This window comes from Castor canadensis, chromosome 14, assembly GCF_047511655.1.
Source record: "Castor canadensis chromosome 14, mCasCan1.hap1v2, whole genome shotgun sequence".
In the NCBI taxonomy this organism is placed as follows: domain Eukaryota; kingdom Metazoa; phylum Chordata; class Mammalia; order Rodentia; family Castoridae; genus Castor; species Castor canadensis.
Window position 1 is genome coordinate 19,084,788 of NC_133399.1, and position 6,390 is coordinate 19,091,177.

The 6,390-nt window shown below is 36.8% G+C and overlaps 1 pseudogene; it reads left to right on the plus strand.

Annotated features, from left to right (window-relative positions):
- The first annotated feature begins 432 nt into the window (after nucleotides 1–432).
- Nucleotides 433–6,022, plus strand: LOC109676050 (olfactory receptor 7A10-like; annotated as a pseudogene).
- The last annotated feature ends 368 nt before the right edge of the window (nucleotides 6,023–6,390 follow it).

Below are 6,390 nucleotides of genomic sequence, written 5' to 3' on the forward strand. Positions count from 1 at the left end.
AAGACACCTAAAAAATTAGTTAGCATTTGTTGCTCTTAACGCAGAGAAGCTAAAGCAGATACCTTAAAAGCAACTGAGGCCAATAGAAAAAGGGGACCAGGAACTAGAGAAAAGGTTAGATCAAAAAGAATTAACCTAGAAGGTAACACACACGCACAGGAAATTAATGTGAGTCAACTCCCTTTATAGCTATCCTTATCTCAACCAGCAAAAACCCTTGTTCCTTCCTATTATTGCTTATACTCTCTCTACAACAAAATTAGAAATAAGGGCAAAATAGTTTCTGCTGGGTATTGAGGGGGTGGGGGGGAGAGGGAGGGGGTGGAGTGGGTGGGGCAGGAGGGAGAAATGGCCCAAGCCTTGTATGCACATATGAACAATAAAACAATAAAAACAATTTTACAATGTGTACTTTCTGGGTCTGATACACAAATGCCTTTTGAAGGTAAACAATTGAATTAAGACAGCTTGTCAGGTACTTTTTTGTTTCTCAAAGGAGACTAAGGAAAAATACATGGTGGCACCAGGAGCCCATGGCTTGTGGCAAGTTTTCTTTTGTTTTGGTTGCACTGTGGTTTGAACTCATAGTCTTAAACTTGCTAAGTAAGTCCGATACCATTTGAGCCATGTATCAAGAACTTGACAAAGTTTAAAGTGGGATGTGTGTGTGTGTGTGTGTGTGTGTGTGTGTGTGTGAGTGTGTGTTCTATGTCTGCATTTGTCTTCAGGACTAAGAGTAGGTTTCAGACAAAGGGGATGTGTGCAGAATAAAACCTAAAACATGAGTCACAAGAAAGAGACCATATGTGTTGATTGCACAAGTTACCTTTGGATACAATTTCAAATGCAAATTCAGCACAAGTTGGACAGGCAGACTCCTTGTGTTTGGAAGTTTCATCAGACATGAGGCCCTTGATCTTCCTTATTCCCTGTATATTTCACATTCTCTTAGTCATACTGGCTTCTTCTTAACCCGAAACAGGAAACTTGTGTCTTCTTTATGTTTCTTGCTAATACTTCAAATAAAATGTTCCACATTTGGTAGTTCTTTGTACATCTTCTCTATGGATTTTTGCTTAATTCCTCCTTCGGGGCACAGCCGTCTACAGATAACTAACTTTGTATCTTCCTGCCTGTCTTCTTGAGAGTCTCTTTTCAAGTGTCACCTGTATAACACCAAGTAAAAAGAACTTACTCTAAGTATTTTTCCTTTTTATATATTATTATCCCCTAAAGCAGACATCACTATCTGATATGCCACATGATCATGTCTCTATTTATTTGTGTTTGCTTGTGTTTGCTTGTACTATCACTTACTCAATAGATTTTAGAAACTTTTGCTTTTTTGCACAGGTTTATTATTTCCCAGAAAGTAGCTGCAACATGAATATCACTGAATTATATTTCTTGAACATAGGAAATAATTCTTTTTTATAGTTCTTGAAAAAATACTTCTGGAAAAAGACTGAGAATATGACAGAAATTTCAAATGAGAAATGGCAAGGTGAATCCATACTGTGAACAGATTCATATGCCAACTTAAAAATTCAAACTTTACTATAGATTATGCAGAACAGAATGTTAGCTTCATATAGTACAATTTTGCTATGCTGTTTTTTTCCTTTTCTCTCCTGCTTTTTCATCACATCAACAGCATGAGGTCAGGGAATGTCAAATAAGTTTCAGAATTTATTCTTTGGGAATTTCAGAGGGTTCCAGATCGCAGCCTATCAACGTTGAACTGTTCCTGTCCATATACCTGGTCACTGTGCTTGGAAACCTGCTCATCATCCTGGCCACGATCTCAGACTCCCACCTGCACATGCCCATGTACTTCTTCCTCTCCAACTTATCTTTGGTAGACATCCATTTCACATCTACAACTATTCCAAAGTTGCTGGTGACCATCCAGACTCAGAGCAAGGGCATCATCTATGCAGGCTTCTTCCCAGAAACACATTTTTTGTTCTCTTTTTAGGGATGGAAAATTTTCTACTTGCTGTTTTGGCTTATGACCACTTTGTGGCCATCTGTCAGCCCTTCTACTACACAGTCATCATGAGTCCCTGGTTCTGTGTGTCGCTGAATCTGGGGTCCTGGCTTATGGGTGTTCTCCATTCCACAATACAAACCTTAATGGTGCTATGACTTTCCTTTGGTACAGAGTTGGAAAATCCCTCTTTTTCTGTGACCTTAAGCAGGTGGTCCTCTGTACCTGTTCTTGTACCTTTCTTAATCATGTGGTAAAATATTTTGAAGCCCTTCTGTTTGCTTGTTGTACCCTTGCTAGCATCCTGTACTCTTATTCCAAGATAGTTTCCTCCATCTGTGCAATCTCAACAACTCAGGGAAAGTACAGGCATTTTCTAACTATGTATCTCACATCTCAGTTGTCTCCTTATGTTATTGCAAATGAGATATTCAGATGAAAGTTCATCTCAAATGATATATATCACACAAAACAGTTTTTTTAACCCAAAATGGGCATAAAATTCTACTCATACAGGTGATTGAATTTCATTCTTCTTTATGTCTGAGTAATATTCTATTGTATTAATGTATCATGTTTTCTTTATCTATTCATCCTATGATGGACTCTTACATTGATTTGATACCTTAGCTGCCTACTGGAAATAGTCACAATAAACATAGGTGGGCAGGTGTCTCACTCTGTTGGATTCACTTCCATTTCATGAGTGTCATTATCTTGGGTGTGATATTGCTCATAGAATTTTCTTTGTATTATCATTGGTTAAATAATTGAGTATATCAAGGCATTTTTTCATGTATATTAACCTACAGTTAGTTCAATATAAAAATGTATAATTAAAAATTATAAGATTTAAAAGTAAAAATTGTCAGAGCAAGCTGATTTCATGCAGTTCAAATTTTGATGTGTTCCTTTTCTTCTTCAACTCACTTTCCCCAACATAATTATTTTCTGTTACAATTATACTTTGCTTTAAATTGCCCTAATAAAAGCAAGTAAATTTATGACAAATAATAATAATATAATAATATTATTTTTAATTTGAGCAATCCCACTGGTCAATTTTGCTTTCTTATAAACTACTGAAGACCTATTTAGAAAGTCTTTGGTTATATCTTAAATATTTTTCCATATTTTTCTTCTAGTGGTTTTAAAGTGCTATTTATTATATTAAGATCATTGTTCCAGCTGGAAAAAAGTTTAGTGGTACCATTTCTCAAGAAACAAACCAGACATGGTAACTCATTTTCCTAATCCCAGAGGGAGATTAGAAACCCTTTATAAAATTAATATATGTTAACAAAAAGAGAAAAGTAAAATAAGAAAGACAAATGTCAAACAAATACATGGGGAAATGTTCAACATCCTCAGCCATAAAGGAAATGCATATCAAAATGACACTGAGATTTCAGCTCATCCTAGTCAGAATGGCTATCATCAAGAAACAACAAATGCTGGTGAGGATGTAGGGGAAAAAAACTCTTATACACAATTGGTGAGGTTGTAAATTAAAGGCCAGTCACTGTGAAAATCAGGATGGTTGCTCAGAAAGTAGAATTATATATGATCCTGGTACACCACTCTTTTGCATAAATCTAAAGGAATATCAATCAATGTACAACAGACACACCTGCACACCCGTATTTATTGCAGCACTATTCATAATAGCCAAGCTATGGCACTAGTGCATGTATCCAACAAATGAATGAATGGATAAATAAAATGTGATATATATACCCACTGATGTTCTATTCACTTAAAAAGAGAAAGGAAATTATGTCATTTACAGGAAAATGAATATAATTAGGGTTTATCATGTTAATTGAGACACAGCAAACTCAGGAAGACAAAATATCACAAGTTTTCTTTCTTATGAAGAATCTATAAGTAAAAGCAAGAACAACAATAATTTTTTTTTCATTTTTCTTTTATTATTCATATGTGCATACAAGGCTTGGTTCATTTCTCCCCCCTGCCCCCACCCCCTCCCTTACCACCCACTCTGCCCCCTCCCTCTCCCCCCCTCAATACCCAGCAGAAACTATTTTGCCCTTATTTCTAATTTTGTTGTAGAGAGAGTATAAGCAATAATAGGAAGGAACAAGCGTTTTTGCGGTTGAGATAAGGATAGCTATATAGGGCATTGACTCACATTGATTTCCTGTGCATGGGTGTTACCTTCTAGGTTAATTCTTTTTGATCTAACCTTTTCTCTAGTACCTGTTCCCCTTTTCCTATTGGCCTCAGTTGCTTTAAGGTATCTGCTTTAGTTTCTCTGCGTTAAGGGCAACAAATGCTAGCTAGTTTTTTAGGTGTCTTACCTATCCTCACCTCTCCCTTGTGTGCTCTCACTTTTATCATGTGCTCAAAGTCCAATCCCCTTGTTGTGCTTGCCCTTGATCTAATGTCCACATATGAGGGAGAACATACGATTTTTGTTCTTTTGGGCCAGGCTAACCTCACTCAGAATGATGTTCTCCAATTCCATCCATTTACCAGCGAATGATAACATTTCGTTCTTCTTCATGGCTGCATAAAATTCCATTGTGTATAGATACCACATTTTCTTAATCCGTTCGTCAGTGGTGGGGCAACTTGGCTATTGTGAATAGTGCCGCAATAAACATGGATGTGCAGGTGCCTCTGGAGTAACAGTCTTTTGGGTATATCCCCAAGAGTGGTATTGCTGGATCAAATGGTAGATCAATGTCCAGCTTTTTAAGTAGCCTCCAAATTTTTTTCCAGAGTGGTTGTACTAGTCTACATTCCCACCAACAGTGTAAGAGGAAGAACAACAATAATAATAATTTGTTATGAACTTAAAAGGGGAGTGTTGGGGGAGCAGGGGAAGGGAAAGGGGAGATGACAGGGTTATGTAGTTGAATTGACTGAACTACATTATATGAATGTTGAAAATAATACAATGAAACCCATTAATGTAAAATAAAGAAGGAGACGGACGAGAGGAATAAAGAGAGTAACTGAGAGGGGAATTTGATCAATATATGCATCTATGGAAATATTAAAATGAAATCCCCATGTACAATTAATATACACCAATAAAATTTTAAAATATCACTAAATAGATGCCTCTGTTCAGATTCTGCTTGATCAATGATATGGACCTCAAAGATTTAAATAATTTGTAATACATCACAAAACTGGAATAAAAGGCAAAGTTTGGAGTCTGAGTTGAAATGCAATTAGCTATTGTATTATCACAAGCATATAACCAGGAGGAAGATCTTTAGATGTAAGCAAAACTTTGTTTAAATATTCTCCTGAACTTTCATTTCCTCCAACTTGATTTCTTAACCATAGACAAGGACAAAATTTGTGAAAATTGGGACCAAGGTATAGGGTTTTTCTTCTGTTAAGCAAAGAAGGTATAGAGGATTAAAATCATGTATTGAAACTTACAGAGCTAGACAAATAAGAAGCAGTTGAATACACCTGACAATTGTGTTATCTCATCATTTTAGAAAAATGTACTAACAGAAGTCATGCATCTTAGTTCATCAGAAATCTCTGCACTTTGACTTACACTATGGGTTAAGTATGTCCAAAGGAAAGAACACATTATACAAATGATGCAATTCTACTGTTGAGATTTCTCAGGGTGACTTCATGTCTTTGTTGCTCAAACAGTAGATAAAGGGTTTCAGGGCTTTAGGGAACAAAATATATATCACTAAAGCTACCACAGTCTTCCTGGTGGAGTCAGTAAATGCACAGCTAATGTATACCCCCAAAATCTGTCTTATTGAACAAAAACACAAGAGACAGGTAAGACCAGCAGGGAGAAAAGTCTTTATACTTTCTTGCTGATAATGGCATTCTCAAGAAAAAGGATACTATGTGAATATACAAGAATATTACTCCAAAGAGAGGAATGCCACCAAGCACACAAGATGCAGCATATATCAAGATGCTATCAACGAGGGTATCAGAACAGGAGAGGTTAATGACTTGAGCAAGCTCACAGATGAAGTGTGGGATTTCCAGATTTGTGCAGAAGGACAGACACAATAATATCAGAGTGCAACAGGGCATTTACATGCTAATGAACAGAGAGATCAGAGCCAGCAGAATGCAGGTGTAGGGGTTTATTATGATGGCGTACATAAGGGGATGTCACTGGCCACATAACAGTCATAGGCCATCAATGCAAGCAGAAAAAAATTTCAAAGTATGCAAAAACTATAGCAAAGCAGTTATGAGTGTGGTAGGAAGTGTTAGTGATGCACTGATTCTGTGTTTGGATGTTCACCAGCAGCTTTGTGATTGGTGGAGCTTAAGCAGATGCTGTTAAATGACAGATTGGAGAGGAAGAAATACATAGGGGAATGTAGGGAGCTAGTGTGATGAGCAGGTTTCCCACTATGATGACCAAGTACACA